The sequence below is a fragment of the Chionomys nivalis genome, chromosome 9, assembly GCF_950005125.1.
Source record: "Chionomys nivalis chromosome 9, mChiNiv1.1, whole genome shotgun sequence".
Classification (NCBI taxonomy): Eukaryota; Metazoa; Chordata; class Mammalia; order Rodentia; family Cricetidae; genus Chionomys; species Chionomys nivalis.
The window spans coordinates 81,282,460-81,299,175 of record NC_080094.1 but is presented as its reverse complement, the minus strand read 5'-3'; the positions used below and the strand labels follow the sequence as shown (position 1 = coordinate 81,299,175).

General features: G+C 50.0%; 1 protein-coding gene across 2 annotated transcripts in view; it reads right to left on the bottom strand.

The window, feature by feature from the left end:
• Tspan18 (tetraspanin 18) overlaps positions 1 to 15,135 on the bottom strand; it is a 72,722-nt gene extending 57,587 nt beyond the window's left edge. For both annotated transcript variants that reach the window (XM_057780572.1, XM_057780571.1), the window contains exon 1: positions 15,036 to 15,135. The gene's annotated coding sequence lies outside the window, so the exon portion shown is untranslated. The remainder of the gene's footprint in view (positions 1 to 15,035) is intronic.
• Positions 15,136 to 16,716: the final 1,581 nt, after the last annotated feature.

Sequence of the window (16,716 nt, the reverse complement as noted above, 5' to 3'; positions counted from 1 at the left end):
AATGTCTAATGTTTTTTTAAAAAAGGATGATGCCAAATGCCAGCAAGTCCATGGAACAACCAGAACTTGCACTGATAGATGGCAGAAAAGCAAACTGGCACATATATTTAGGAAGACAGTTTAGTGTCTTGTTTTTTTCTTTCCCGAAACTAAAAGCACCTTGCCACGCCATTGAGCAATTGCTCTTCTTCATACTGACTCAAGCAGTGAGAATCTCGTGTCCCCACAAGATGCTGCCCATAGCTTTATTCACAACTGCCCAAACTCTCCACACCACTTTGGTAGGTGAGTAGACAGCTAAGCTGTGCTGTGCTCAACCAGGGATGAGTGGATGAGCTGCCATGCCCAGAAAGGAGGAGTCAGTCTGAAACGCCTGTGCGTTGTATGGTTACAGCTGCACAATTGTCCTAAAGGAGTAGGAAGATGCAGAAAAGACTAGTGAGGGCTTTGTCGATGAGGGCAGGAGAAATGAAAGTCCTCTGTGATATAGCCACGGTGGACACGTGCCATTCTGCGTTTCTCACAGCCTGTGAAATCTACAGTACAAAAGAGGACAGGCATCCCTAATGTAAACTATGATCTGTAGTTAATGACAGTGGATCAACAAATGGATCACAAGAACATAAAATGGGAATAAAGATGTGGCTACCCCAGCTACCGCAGCTCTGTGGATCCCGACACGAGGCCTGGAGTCGAGGAGAAACACTGGAGTCTGAGAAACACTGTTTCTCATCGCTCTTTCCCACAGTTGCCGTAAGCCTGAAATTGTTTTTAAAAGTCAATAAATTAAAAAAACAACACAAAAAACATTTTGACAGACCTGTCTGGGCTACAGCAGGTGACACAGAGTATGTGGGAAATGTCTACTGCAGGCCATAATGTTGATGAGGGTTGTGATAGAGAGGGGGACGACTTGACCCATACCAGGTAAGGTGTGTGCTAGAAAATAGAGTTCTGTTGAAACGGAAAATTGTCACAGATCCTGCAGCCCAGATGACACTGTGAGCAGAGGCCCTCTCTGAATCTCATGTGACCTGATCTCTATCCCTCTTCATAGCGTCTCAGATGGAAAGGCCTCCCGAGCACCGTGATACACAGGAGTGGGTGTCTTGAGAGGGGTTGAAATCCCAAGAGGGCCAGTGTAGTGATGCACACCTTTAATTCCAGCACTTGGGAGGGAGAGGCAGGCGGATCTCTGTAGTGAGTTCCATGATAGTCAGGGCTATGGAGAAGGACCTTGTCTCCCAAAAGAAAATCCCAAGTGGCCCAGGAGGGCAAGTGTGACCTGCACTCATACTGGGAACAACAGTTGCCTAGTCTGTACTGCAGCAGAGTCCTGGACCCACCACCCTGGACATGCACACCATCCTCTCAGTGCCAGTCTGCCTCCCGCATCCCCCCACACCCTTCCACATTCTCTGATATCCCCCCTCACCCCCTCACACCCTCCCACCTATTCAGGCTCCTTGCAGAGTCTCCTAGAACCTGATCCTGGGATGCTGCCCTCCGGGCCAACATAAGCATTCAGGCTCCAAAGCTTGGAGTAAACAAAGGAGAAAGTAAAGTTGAGTCCCAAGGAGCAGGAGCAGAAGCTGGGACAGGCTGGCAGCAGAGCGGGTGTCAGGCTTGGTGAAGGATCCAAGATGGGGTGTCATTAGAGTCAGCAGCATACAGGGACTTATTCTTTCTATGTGTTGTCAAATTGGTCAGGGAGAGAGACATGGGGTCCTACCTGCAAGGTAGAGCTAGATCCCAGCCCTATAATACAAGGCCTACTGTCAACCCATGACAGCCTTAGGGGGGGAATACCGGTTGAAGCTGATGGAGAACTTATAAGATCACCAGATGAACTTCCCCCAGGCCACACGTTAGCAGGTGGCTCCCAATTACCCAGACACTTCAGGTCAGCAAGATAGCCTGCCCTGCATTGCTTCTACCGCATGGTGACGAGAATCCAGAAATAAAATGAACCCAAGAGATGGGGGCAGCACCAGACCCAGGCTGGCCAGTGGGTGGGGCCTCAGCCTGCTTGTGGAGGGAAACAGGAGCCAGTCCTGGCTGTAAGAGTCCTGGGAAAGCTCCCACAACCAGGAGCAGGGAATGCATTGCTTAGGGCAGGGACCCATGATTCTCCTTTTCAGGGCTCTGGGGCCACCCAGTTAAACATTCAGGAGGCGCCAAGGACAGAGCCTCAGTCTTTGACCACACTGCCCACAAGGGCAACTGGCATCCGTTCTAGGGAAATAGGGAACAGGGTCGGCTGATAATTTTTTTTTTTTGATTTTCGAGACAGGGTTTCTCCGTAGCTTTTGGTTCCTGTGCTGGAACTAGCTCTTCTAGACCAGGCTGGCCTTGAACTCACAGAGATCCGCCTGCCTCTGCCTCCCGAGTGCTGGGACTAAAGGCGTGCGCCACCACCGCCCGGCTCTGATAATTTTTTTTTTTTATTGCAAGCACAGCAAAGTCTTGCTGTCCAGCTGATGCCAATAGAGGTAATAAATGACAAGGCCCCTGAGAAGCACTAGGTATACAGCCTGCCCGCTCAGCCCTCTCTCGGGACCGGACCATACCTTAACAACAATAACAGAGTAAACGAAACTGCTGCTGGCCAGTGAGGTGGAAGCCTGACTCTATGTCTGCCTGGACTCTTCCCTCTCCTCCCCCTGCCTCCCCCCCCCCCCCCCGCTTCCCCCTCCCGTGGGGCTAAGCTGAGAGACATTCCAGGCCAGAGGGTCTGGGGTTTTACCACCAACCTTTCTCCTTCCTCCCATTGTACAGACCAAGGGCACTGTGTATATAGGTCACAGTGGGCCCTGACTGCACAGGAAGGAAGGAGCAGAGGGGCTGGTTCCTTTGCTCCAGGTTCCCTCTGACCTTGCCCAGCTCGCTCCTGTTACAGCTTGATTTCTTTTGTCTCTGACCCCATGGCTGGTGGTCAGAGGTCTGCAAAGAGGCCCACTGATTAACCAAGGAGGGGGAGGCGGCCTACAAATCACCCTGCCTAATAAATAACCAGGGCCAATAAATTAGGACCTTAAACAACGACAGCAGGTGGGGGCAGTGCCAACCCTTCCTCCTCTGACAGAAGAATATGCAGGACGTCTGAGAGCCTGGGGTTGCCCTGCTGGAAAACTGAGCCCTTGCTGGTGTTAGCCAGGCTGGGTATAGGCAGAGGATGGAAGTGTAGGAAGAAGGGGGTGGGGGATGGGAGACTAGGGGGTTGGAAGAGGGGGTTGTCAAGAACAAGGACTCCATCTGAACTGCTTCCCAGTGGAAGGCTAAGAGAAAATTCCAGCACAGGTCCTAAGACACAAGATTCAAGCTGAGGGGCACAGGCCCCTGACTTCCAGAAGCAATGGGACCTAGGCAGGCAGCCCACCCTCTCTCCTCTAGCTCCACTCCTCCAGCAACTTGGATCACATGAGTTTGTGGCCATCCAATGTTGAAGGCACTCTACCAGTTCTGACCTTGGTCCTTGGTGAAGCCCTTTGTGGTGTGGGGTGAGGCAGAGGCCCAGTGACCCACAGCAGAGGTAAGCAGAGAGGCAGTGTTAGTGGGTACAAGGTACCCCGATTTGGCTCTGCCTCTGATGAGAACCATAGCGTCTTTAATCCTCTCAGTCTGGTCCAGTGGGTCAAGAAATGAGGCAAAGAGAGAAACCAAGGCCAGATCCACAATTCACCTCTCCTCTGTCCTGGTCTTGGGCTGTCTTCAGTTGGGAAGCACTGTCAAAAGGGGCTCAAGGCTGCCTGCCACACCCCAAGGCAACAAGAACAGCTGTGGTTGGGAAGGGGTTGCCGGGCCAGGGACTGCATCTCCTAGCTTTGCGCCCGCAGTCCTGTGCCTTGCTTTCATTAATGGGAGTGTCTAAGTGTCTATGTTTTATTAGGGAGCAGAAGTGTCCTCTCTAGGGCTCAAGCTTCTATGGCGACCTTGTGGGGTGGGGGAAGGAATTGGTCTCTAGATAATAGGAAGAATGCCCGCAGCCTTCTATAGATCTGTTGTGAACTAAGAGACAGCATGGGCTAAGGAAGCCGTGGACACTCTTGAGATCTGCGCCATTGACAGTTGTCTCCTCCACATTTTCCAGAAAACTAGGGAAAGCCCTGGCAGCGGGGGAGCACTAGCAATTCAGAGACCTCAGAGGAGAATGTTTTAAAAATCAGGCATTGAACACCTGTTTCCTGTCCCTCTCCCCTCAGCCCGTACAAGCTTTGAAACATCTGCCACCTACCCTCCACATGCATGTATACTCATGACGCCGTTTCCTGCCTGTCTTACACAGGCTTCCCAGAGGAACTGTTAAGTGCAGTGCACTTGCTTCTCCACCTCTGCCTGTTTCCCTCCCTTCCCAGCCCTGCGGAGGCATCCTATGTCATGGTCTTGACTCCGCGGATGCTCAGTTCTTCAGATGGAGCTCCCTCTCTCATCTGTGGAGGGATGGTCTCAAGAAGCCCAGGGGATGCCTGAGCCACAAATGCATCAGACCTTGTGTTTATTAATTTTCCTATACATATCTAACTTATATGCTAGATACAGAAATTAGCAAGGAAAACTGGAAATGAAACTGAGCAATAAAAGAAATATGCTATATTAGAAGTTCCATGAACATGGCCTCTCTCAACATCTCATTTTGCCTGGTTGGTTGGTTCTTCCTGTGATAACCTGTTTCTTAAGGGAAGCACTTTGATGTTTCTCTTTTGTGTGTCTGAGTTGGCAGCACGGGTAGAGCTTGGGGGGCATTACTAAGAAGTAAGAACTTCTTAAAAATAAGCACTGTGATAACAGCACATAATCTGAAAACCAGGATAGCTACTGAGTGTCTACTGGGAGGGTGGTGCATCCATTGTGGATACACTGGATAGGACCAGGAATGTGCACGATTTCATCTCAATGTTCAGATGGTTCACAATATAAAGTTTGGGAAATGTTTATCTCTAGAATTTTGTATTTGATATCTTTGACCACAGGAAACTGAGATCACAGGTAACCTCAACCAGGAGAGAAAGAGAAATATCATTGAGTGTGTGTGGGAGGGATGGCCACAGTTCTGCCATCTTCACGCTTCCCTCATGCTAACACATGCTTCAGACTCAGTGTTTATAAAGAACTTTACTTCTCACCTGGTGAGGACCTTCATGCTGCACCATCCTGTGGAGGAAGGCAGAACGGCAAGAGAGCTCCTAAGGCAGAGGAGGTGCTGACCCGGGGCTGTGTAGAGACTTATTCCCTCCAGAACAGCACTGGCTCATCTGTGGGGGCAGAATCCTCACCAAACTAACCACCTCTTTCTCTTAATTTTCTCTCGCTCTTCTTCGTTTTTGTTTGTTTGGTTTCTTGTTTCGACAAGGATGTAAGTAGTTCTGACTGGCTTCCAACTCCCTGTGTAGCCCAAGGATGCAGTATGATCCTGAACGTCTGATCCTCCTGCACATGCTAGGCAACGTTTTTGTTGGGGATGAGGATGAGGAAACCATTTCTAGGCTGGAGAGGCTCTGTGTCCAGCTGGGCAAAGGGGGTAGCTCCATCTCTCAGAGAGGGAAACTGAGGCTCAGAGAACTCAAATGTCTAAAATCGCACAGGTGATTAGTAAGCATTCTGCAGCCCCAACATCTGTGTAAAAAAGACGAAGACCGTGCACTTGTATGTGTGCGGTGTGTGTGTGAAGCAGCTGTGCACTTGTGTGTGGGGGGTTTGAAGCAGCTGTGCACTTGTGTGTGGGGGGTTTGAAGCGGCTGTGCACTTGTGTGTGGGGGGTTTGAAGCGGCTGTGCACTTGTGTGTGGGGGGTTTGAAGCGGCTGTGCACTTGTGTGTGGGGGGTTTGAAGCGGCTGTGCACTTGTGTGTGTGGAGAGACTGTGCACTTTGTGTGTGTGTGGGTGAAGCGGCTGTGCACTTGTGTGTGTGGAGAGGCTGTGCACTTTGTGTGTGTGTGGTGAAGTGGCTGTGCACTTTGTGGGGGGGGTTAAGTGGCTGTGCACTTGTGTGTGGGGGTGTGTGAGGCAGCTGTGCACTTGTGTGGGGTGTGTGTGTGAAGCGGCTCTGCACTTGTGTGTGTGGGGAAGTGGAGTGGCATTTATGAAAGCCTGGCTCAATTCCCAAGCAGGGACAAAGAGAGAGCAGTTTCTATTCAGTTTCTCTTCTGCTGAGTTTATTATCTATAATATTCTAATTAAAAGTCAAGCACTCTCAATAATCCCTAGTGAGACCCAAGAAAATGTCTGGCTCCCAATTTTAGCTCCATGAGAAATAGTCCAGTATTGTATCAGCCAACATTATCTGACCTTCCAAAGGTTACCTGCTATCGTCTGCACTTTAGATTCCTGCGCGTGACCAAGAAGGCAGAGGCAGACCTCTCTGGCTTCAGCATCTATGGTTCCACAATATTCTTGCTTACTCTATTCCAAGACAAGCAGAGGCAGACCTCTCTGGCTTCCGTATCTATGGTTCCACAATATTCTTGCTTACTCTATTCCAAGACGGCAGAGGCAGACCTCTCTGGCTTCTGTATCTATGGTTCCACAATATTCTCATTTACTCTATTCCAAGACGGCAGAGGCAGACCTCTCTGGCTTCTGTATCTATGGTTCCACAATATTCTCATTTACTCTATTAGACACCAGGAAAAGCTTACTTGTCCCACTACACCTTAAAAACTGAGCACTTCATGTATGTGCCCCAGGATCTAACCCATCTTCATATTTGAAAGCAGGTGGTGTTATTGAATAAATGAGAATTCTAGGGCCTAGAAACTTTAAGTCACTTCTCCAGTAATGAACAGCAAGTAGGTGACCAGATCAGGATTTGAATCCAAGCAGTCTAGGTGGTGTGCTATGCTGGCCTCACATCTATGGCTTCCAAGAAGCTGATAGTGGACCAAGAAATGTCACCCAAACACCATGCCCCTGACCAAGGGAGCTCACTCGTGGGATTAGAGGCATAAACTCAGCCTGGTGTGTCAACCTCCCTGGAAGAGGCATCAGCTGCCCTGGGAGGAAGATCCAACACTGAGCGCTCAGGGCCCCATCACCAGGTGGGGCAGCATCAAGCTCAAGAGGAGCCAAGCCATTCCAAGCCAAGAAGGCAACAGGTCACAGTACAGGAGGCTGGCCATAGATGGGTCTTTCTGTCAGTCCCAGGGGATCAGAGATGCCATGTTTTTATCTCTTAGGATTCCCAGAACCCCTGTGATACCATGAAAGGTACCTCCCTTAGCTGGTGGAAGGGCAGCTGACCCTGTGTCCCTTGCAGTCCCTAGGGACCAAACTCCTGAATCACACTTCTGCTGGGTCATAACACGTTTCTGTGAAAGCAGTGTTTGCAGACATGGAGCCACTGATCAGGCTTCATGCTGCAGACTTCTCTGTAACATAAAGATTTCTGCTGTCACAGTGCTCATTTTAATAAGGCTTGACAGGCAGAAGCTGTGTGTGATGGAAAAAAGAGAGGGAGAGGGAAATAAAACCTTTCCAGCTCAGGAAAGTGGGGAAAGCAGAGTGCATAACAGAGGGAAGAAAAGTCAATTAAATCATGATAATTACTTCCGCTGCCATGCCCAAGAGCTGCGGGAACAGCTATTAATTAGGACTTCCATGTTGGCTGCAGCCGTTTGACTTCCACCAGGCTGCCAGTGTGCTCCTTAATAACTCCTCTCTAAGAGTTCATGTGTGAAAATATTTGCACCCTGGCAATTAACAGTTTTTAAAAACCTAACACACACTACACTCACACAGGGTACATGTGGGACCAGGCCCTTGTAACTGGCATCAAGTGCAGCAGTTTTTTCTGTTCCCCAGTCCCCAGAGTTCCTGTAATCACCAGTCCCTCCTTGCTCTGTAATTAGCACCATAAAAACCTTGTTCGGGTGTAAACTCCTCTATCGAAGTTCAGACGTAGACTTAGGAGCCCAAAGATGTAGCAGAGACTTACACCTGCTCTGCCTCAGGTAAAATGGTTCTGATCAGCCCAGAGAGGAAGTTTCTGTGGACCCAGGACCTCTGAGGAAGGGGCTCCATAGGGAGAGAATACCCCTCACAATCAAGACGCACATCTAGATACCACTATACACCCGTGGCTTAAGGATAAGGAAGGGTTCCTGACGACTCCCACCTCTGAGGCCTGTCTAGCTTCATTCTGCAACAGCATGGTCAGGAAGCATGGGAGAGGTCACCTGGGCCACTCTGAGATTCCTGAAAATCAGCCCCAGTGCTTTCCAGGGCCTGCGGCTCTTCCAAAGATGCCATAGGCTAATCTTGGATACCTTGTATCAGCTGGTATTATTTTAATGGCATAACTTGCTACACAGTATCCGGCCCCAAAAAGGAGGTCGACAGCAGTCTACAGTCTCCTTTTTTCTGTGCAAGGATAAGAAGCAGACGTTGGTGGCCTTGAGGGCTGCTAGGGAGAGGGAGTAGGGGATACGGGGGTGCTTCAGTTCTTTCCAGGGTGACCCATGTGCTGCCCTGCCCTCTTGCTTCTAAGAAGAGAGCACCAGGGACTCAGGTCTCAGGCAGACACAGGACACGGGAGCACCGCCCACACTGACCACTGGGAAACAGAAACCCCGTGGAGAATGTGGTGGGGCTCTGCCAATGCTTAGCAGCTAGTGGGCAGAGCCAGGAAATCCTGCAGCCCCCGGCCGTGGGCTCTTTCTGGCTGAAGAGGAGAGGAGATGGGAAAACAAGGGCCAGAGGCCTGGGAGGGCCTCATCCTGAAGGATGTATAGAAATAGCATGGCCTGACCCAGGAGGGTTGTGAGGACAGCTCTCCTTCAGGAAAATGCCTTTCCTGTCATTCAGACACTTCTGCACTGGCCAAGCTAAACAACACGACTCACCCACATCACACTCTGGCTGCTTGCAGAATGGGATATCCTGACTTGCAGGCAGGTGCACCCTGTTCTCCTAACCTAAAGAGATATTCAGGCTAAAGGGGACAGTGTCAGCACACAGCCTGGAGAAAAATCCGGCATCGGCTTGCTCATATCAATGCTCACTCCCCTTCTCTGGTCAGCTGATCTCATATTGGCTTTGGTCTCTCCTGGGGTCCTCATTGTTGCCAGGTTCAACAGCAGTAGCCATGGTGACCTCTGAAGACTACGTTGGGCTGAAGTTCAGAAAAACCATGCTGAGAAAAGTACCTGGACCATGACAACTAAAGGTTTGGAGCTAGGATCAGTAACTGGATAGCTCCAGGGACTTGTTACCCTCTTGAATGCGAACCGGAAGGAGGCCTTGCACTGCTCATGGAATACAGTATGAACTCAAAAGCATGAGCCTGGTCAGTGTTCAAAGCCCTTTTGTACTAAAGCTGCCGTTCTGAGCCTTCCTTTCCCACCCTCTGGCTGTAGCCTCATGGTGTTACTGCTGAGGGGTCTTGATCGGATGTGATTTCTCTGCTGCTTAACGAATTAAAATACAAGGAAAATCTTACCCACTGGGCCTTTATTTGTTTATTTTTAAAGACTTATTTATTTATTATGTATACAGTGTTCTGCCTGCATGTGTGCCTGCACACCGGAAGAGGGCACTCATTATAGATGGTTGTGAGCCACCATGTGGTTGCTGGGAATTGAATTCAGACTCAAGAGCAGCCAACGCTCTTAACTGCTGAGCCATCTCTCCAGGACTAAACCTTGTTTTAAGCTGCTACCTCCAGGTCAGGAAGATGAGGAAGAAGCCACTATCTTGCAAGTTTGCCATCTTAATTACTCAGTTAAGGCACCGCTCTCTGTCTGCTTACCCATCACGGATCTGCTAACTCCTAGTTCCTCCGTAAGGCAGAGTGGCCACTCTCCTAACACTGACTTGACTACGTGACTCACTTTGGCTGAGGCAGGATTGTCTGATGGCAGGACTGCCTCCTGGTCAACAGTCCCAAGAACAGGTCTCAGCAGCAAAAGCCACCCAGCCTCTTTCATCCTGAGTGAATATAAGAACATGTCACAGGTCTCAGAGAGCTCAGGCTCAAGCCAAAGGTGAACAAGAGATAGGAGCCTAACACCTGGAATTTAAGCCAGCCCTGCCAGGTGGCCGCTAGTCTGCAAGCTTTGATTGTGAGAATCAAATCTGTGTGGAGTTGCTGGGCTTTGGAGGCTTTTGTTGAGTGGAATGATTTTGTTGGTGACTAATACAGCTCGCACTTCAATCTGAGAAAGACAGACCAAGTGACTCATTCAAACTCACAGGGCTGGCAGACAGGAAAGTCAAGCTGGGACCCAGTGTGGCCCTTGGGCACACCTAGGTAGTTTCTCCAGCAAACTAATCTGGAGATACCAGAAGCCAAGCCAGACCTGGGACATCCACTCCAGGCTCAAGCTTCCTTGAAGGAGGCTTCACCCCAGAAGCCCTCCTGGGGGACTCATACAGGCCTGTCACCAGAGTCTGCCTGGCCATAGGCTACTTGTCCTAAAGTTCACTTGTAATCCAACCTAGACCCACCTCTGGCCCAGCACCCTTTTACTCTTTAAAGGCCAGCATGAGCTGAAATGGTATAAAGAGGACTAGCTGCTTGGGTGGCCATATTGCCAAGCCCCTGCCTGCCCTCATATCTAGGTGGGCAGCTACTGGGACCACTCAGTTCTATCTGCTGGCAGAATCCACCACCAAAGACAGAGAAGCTGGCAAGGATAGGAGGGGACAGAGGTGTTGTGGCAGTGTGTTACAGACTCACCCTCCCCCGGACCCTCCCTCCCAACTAGACAGATCTGTAATCTGTTCACGGCTCGTCCTTGCAGCTGACGTATCTGCTACAGCACGTCAGTGAGTTACTGATGGATGAATGAATGCACACACGGATGAATGAGTAGCTGCACAGATGAGTGGGCACGTGTGTGAGTGAATGGGCTCACAGAGGAGGGGACGCATGAGTGAGCAGGCACATGAATGAATGAATGACTATCAAATTTTCTTGTGTATAAATGAATGTGAATGAGTGAATGGGCTCACAGCTGAACGAATGGGCACATGAATGAAAGGATGAATAACTGACACATGAATGAACGGGCACATGGATGAATTAATGAATGCACAAATGAGAAAAAATGGATGGATGCACAGATGCAAAAACTGGACACAGAAACAAAATTCCGCCACCGGTCCTACGGGATTGGTCCTCCTGACTGGCCCTTCTCCGAAGCCACAGCTCTAACTCAGGCACAGAGCTGCACAAAGCTGCCCTGCCGTGTGCTGGGAGCTGATGGCGGTCTTGCTTTGAGAAACTTCTGCTCCCTGATGCAGACAGGAGTTGGCAGTGGCTGCAGAAGGCCTCCCAACTTCGGAACAATTTTACTGGTAAAGGAAACGAGTCCTGGGGGCTCCGCCCCGGGCACTCGGAGAGATGGCCCAACAATGCTGTATTCTCCACAAAACAATAAAGAATTAAACCACTGCAGAGGCCCGTCTGACTTTGTCTGTTTTCTATTTTGAGTTTCCTTTGAAAAAACACTTCTGTTGTCCTGTGAAGTTTGATGCTTCTGAAGGCCGTCTCCACGGTCCTGTTCCCAGGGTCTCCAGGCCCTTGATTTTTATTTTCATGTCTCGACATCTTGTTCTTTTTCCTATTTGTGGATGTGGCTGGATCCCGTGAATATAGAGGGCCGACGGGGTGGAGGGGTATGTGCCCCACTCAACCTGGTACTCATGGTGGCCAGATGGTGACACAGACCTCCAGCTCAAGCTTCCGAGCAGGCCCTGCCTGTGCTGGGGCTTGGGCACCTTGCAATATTCTGAGCTACATTTACACCGTGCATCCAGCTGGGACCTGGTAGCTGGAGTTGCTGTACAATGCCCTGTCAGACTCATTCAGAGACACCAAGCATTTTGATCAAGGTCACACAGCAAGGGAAGGCGAAGGGTTAGTGTTTGGAAGTCTCCCCCAGTACTGCCAGCTAACGGAATATCCAAAGCCCTTCAAGAGCTGCTCTGTGATATAACAGCTGGTGGACAACTCACACCTCCGGCTCTCACACCCACCGTATGGTGAGCTCAGGGGCTATGCCAGGTACCTCACACGTACTGTCCCAACCATACAAAGGCAAGCTTGTTTTATAATTTTCCCACATCCCCCCGTGGAAACTAAGGCTCAGAGAGGTTCTGTGATTTGTCTGAGAACAACACACAGTAAGCAACAAACAGGACTCATGGTCACTCAAAGCCCTCGCTGTCCTTTGGTTTGTTTCTGCATCACCGCCTGTGGGTCCCTGTCCGAAGTTGTCCAATTGACTGTTTCTGCTCCAGGTCACCTCTGCAAGCAGTTTAGCTAGACACCTTTCTTGGAGAAAGGGGACCTGGTATAGATCATCATAGTTACAGAGTATCAGGTCTATCCACCTGTCCCCTGGAGGGTCTTGGAGCACAGCACGGAAATGTACAGTGACTGTTGAGAGGTGAGGAGCAAAGACACCAGGGAGAAGCCAGAGCAACACTGGCAAACTGGGCTGCTCTCTGAGTGTTCAGCTCCTCTCTCTGTCTTTGTCTCCGTGTCTGTCTGTGTCTCTGTGTCTTGGTCTCTCTCTCTCTCTCTCTCTCTCTCCCTCTTTTTTCTCTGTCTGTTGCCTCCGTCTGTCTCTGTCTGTGTCTCTGCGTCTGATCTCTCTCTGTCTCTGTCTCTGCCTCCTTTTCTCTGTCTGTCTCTGTGTCGTGGTCTCTCTCTGTCTCTGCCTCCTCTGTCTGTCTCTGTCTGTGTCTCTGTGTCTGATCTCTCTCTATCTTTGCCTCTCTTTCTCTGTCTCTGTCTGTATCTCTGTGTCTTGGTCTCTCTCTGTGTCTCTGCCTTTTCTGTCTCTGTCTGTCTCTGTGTCTGTCTCTCATACATCGGCATAGCAATACTTCCAGGAACCCTAAGGTTCTCCTCATATCCACACACCAGTGGCACAGGACAGGGCTGCCTGTGTAGCTTTTTTGCCCTCAGTGATCCTGTGACTCCGGAAGTCCAGCAGTCTCACCATGGCCCAGTTAAGTAGGCTCATGACCTTGACCAGTGTGGTAGCTCTGTGAAGGGTGGAGGTTGACCAGCTAGCTACCTTAGTGCCTCTTCTCTACTGCTCAAACTACTGCTCCATCTCCCCTGAAGGTAGACCCTTCTTTCCAAACTCCATCTTTGCTCTCCCCCAGGCCTGAGGAAGGAGCTGTCATTGAGGATACCCAAAAGGTGGCACTCAATGAAGATGGGTTTTATTATCACTGGAGCTCTGCTGTCCCACCCTGCATTCCAGATGCCCATGGACCCCCTCTGAGACAGTTTATGAATCGCCGACTAGAGAACAATGAAGCCCTTTAGCTAGTTAACCTCAGAGACTATAGTGCATCAGACACGGGAAATGTCCTTACTACAAAGGCGGGAAGCAGAGGGTCCTGTTATATGTTTGGGACCCCACTAAACACAGTAGAAGTTGGGGCTCATGTAGCCATCACTGTAAGCCTAACAGGAAACCAAGGCCCAGAGAAGTTAAGTCATTCATCTAAGGTCATACAGTCAGGAAGTAGCCAAGCTGGGATTTGAACCTAGGTTTACAATATGAAAAGTATATGTTTTTTATCCTAGCTTTCTGACCCACCTGACTTTTGGGTACAACAGATGTTCCAGCTTGGAGGCTCCACTGGTGAGATCTCTGAGACCTGCTTTAATGACACCCCCTCCCCAGACCCAGAACAAACCAAGGCAGGCATCTAAGCCTGTTTCTGCTGGGGACAGAGGAGGACGAGGCCACTAAGACCAGGGCAGGTGACACCCGGTCTGTCTCTGATTCTCTTACTGAGACTCTGGGCTTCATTAGGGAAGCATCTTCAACGATCCTGATAGCTGGGTCCCAAACAAACAGTCCCGCAATGATCCACTGAACAGGCAGATCTGCCATTCTGAAAGGGCACAGACACCACACAGGCTGTGGAGTTCATTGCCAGGAAGGTCACTGTGGGAGAGCCTCAAGGTTCAGTACAGAACAATCTTTCCCTCCTCCTTCTCAGACTTTGGATGGCTTTGGGGGCCTCAGAGAGGCAGAGGAAAAACCACCAGATCATGGCTGGGGATGGGGGCAGAGATGGGGTGGGGGCAGGGGAGGTACATGCACACAGTTAAAATTCTAATTATGGGAGACCATGAAAGAGCTTCAGCTCCATTTGTACAACAGGAAGCCTATTATTATTTAGGATGAGACAGATATTAGTCAAATTCTTTAATTATAAATGCCTGCTGGGTAATATTAAGAATTGACAATGGGGCACACATCCGCCCATTCGTTTAAAATGAAGGAGGCTGGGCTAGCGAAACGGCTCAGCCAGTAGAGGCATGGACCACATAAGCCTGCCAGCCTGTGCTCCATCCCCAGAACTCACACAAAGGCAGAGAGAATCAGCTGCACAAAGCTGCCCTCTGACCTCCACATTCATGCCCTGGTACAGGTGTGTACACAAACTGTATACACAATAATAAAAAATTAATAAAGTAAAATGAAAGGGGGTTGGAGAGATGCCTCAGTAGTTAAGAGCTTACAGAGGACCCAGGTTAAATTTCCAGTACCCACCATCTGTAAGCCCAGTTCCAGGGGTGCTCTCTTCTGACTTCCATGGGCACTACGCACACGTGGTACATAGACATACAAGAAGACAAATAGTCATCCACATAAAATGATTTCTTAAAATGAAGGGAGATACCTGGACAATACAGAATGTCTAGTATGTGTAAGACCCAGCACCCCTAAAGAGAAGGTTACCCGGATAAGAGATAAAAGTGCCCAAGCAGAAAGCCTCTTTCCTATGTCTGTGTGGAATTACAAGTCTCTTATAAACAGGACGATTGGCAGTTAACACACACCGTGCTGAGGGGATGGAACCAGAGGCTGCCTGCAAATCATATAGCCACCGGGGAGCCAGGATATCAATTCCAAGAAATGTCAAATCCCACCCCTCCCCACAGAGAGCAGACCCCAGGGAGTAATTTCATGTTCAAATTGCCTTCTAATCCTACAAGATTGCAGATAGCACCCCCCCTCCCCTCCCTGGGCCTTTGGGAGGGAGCATTTGAATACCAACACTCACCCTGTTTGGATGAAAGCAAATGCTGAGATTCAGTGGTACCCCAGCTCCGTCTCACAAGAATAGGGGGGTATGGTGATGGGGAGCCCAGGGTACTCTTCCCTTCTGCTGAGGTTCAGTGGTACCCCAGCACCGTCTCACAAGAATAGGGGGGTATGGTGATGGGGAGCCCAGGATACTCTTCCCTTCTGCAGGAAGAGCTTTCTTTATGCAGGACTAGAAGCTTCCTGTCAGTCTTCTGACTCTTGCCCAATATCATAGCTGTCTGTGAAGGTTCTGAACCGCCTACCAGGGCAGCTGTTCAAGGAAGATGTCGCAGGCTTCCTATCTGTCTCCTGCTTCTCCTTCTAGCTGTGTTGCCCTAGTCCACTTACTTCACCTCTCTGAGCCCCAGTGCCTTTGTTTCTAACTAGCAGTAATCTCAATTCCCTTGGAGGGATGTGCGGGAGACAGTTCCACTCATGAAGCACCTGGTGCATAACTGGAGCCTAAAATACAGAAGAATCAATGGCTGGGAAGATGCCTGGGATGTGGGAAAGTGCTTTGTCACATGATCAAGAGGACCTGAGATGGTGCCAAGCTAGGTGGCAATGTGCATATATAATCTCTGTACCCATGGTGAAGAGAGCCGGAGACAGAATCCCCAGGAGCTCACAGGTCAGCCAGCCTGGCACTCAGATAAGACAGAAGGCAAAACCAACACCGGAAGCTGTCTTCTTACTTTTACGCCATGCCACGGCACCTTTCTGCCTTCACTGATATACACAAAACACACACTCACACACATATGTGCTCATGGGAGACTTCAAACTATAGCTCCCTGGATGACCAAGATGGTGTCTTCTCCAGGCCCTGTTCCCATCTTGGGCTCACGGATGACTGCCTCTTCAGACCATACTGCAACATATAGCATCCAAGGGGACCTCTTCAGGCCCTGGATCCAGGGCAGTCCCACATGGCCCCTCCCTCAAGTGCTGGAGATTGTGTCTGCTCTCATGTCCCACAAGAGCCACCTGGATTTAAGGTCAATATCCAACTATGTCAGAACTCTCCCATGGGGAGCTCCCCACCCCACTCGCAGAGGAGAAATGGGTGCTTAATAAGTAACAGGTCTATGGTCATCAGGCCCATACGGAACACCACCGAGAGTCAAACCCAGGAGTGAATTGTAAGTCTGTAACCACCCTGCAGGGATGAAGATTCTGAGAAGACACTTGGCCCCTCCCTTCGCTGTTAGACATTGAAGCAATGGACCCAAGAGACTGAAATTCCCCAGGAATATCATGCTGGGAGGAGGAAGAGGCAGAAGCTGGGTGGCAGCTAAGGGAGGAGCCTCCCCCCCCCTCCGGAAGATTTCACACAGTTCGTCAACCTGTTAGACCATTCTGCAGTAGAGAGTGGAGCTGAGACAATGATGGGCCAGCGCCTGAGGTGGGAGGGACCACACCTTAGCAGACAAGCTGTGAACACGCTCGCCCTCTTTTAAAGCCTAAACTTCATGTCAGGACCCGGAGAATGGTCTTAGGAGGGTCGCTGGTCCTCTTCCCAATGTGGCCCCATTAAATAGATCTTACTCCGCCTTTGATTATTACTCGAGGTTTAATCACTTAGTTGGAGCAGAGTGTCTGAACTCAACTGTTAGGGCTGACAGGACCCAAGCTCTGACCCTGAAAGCTGTAGTGAC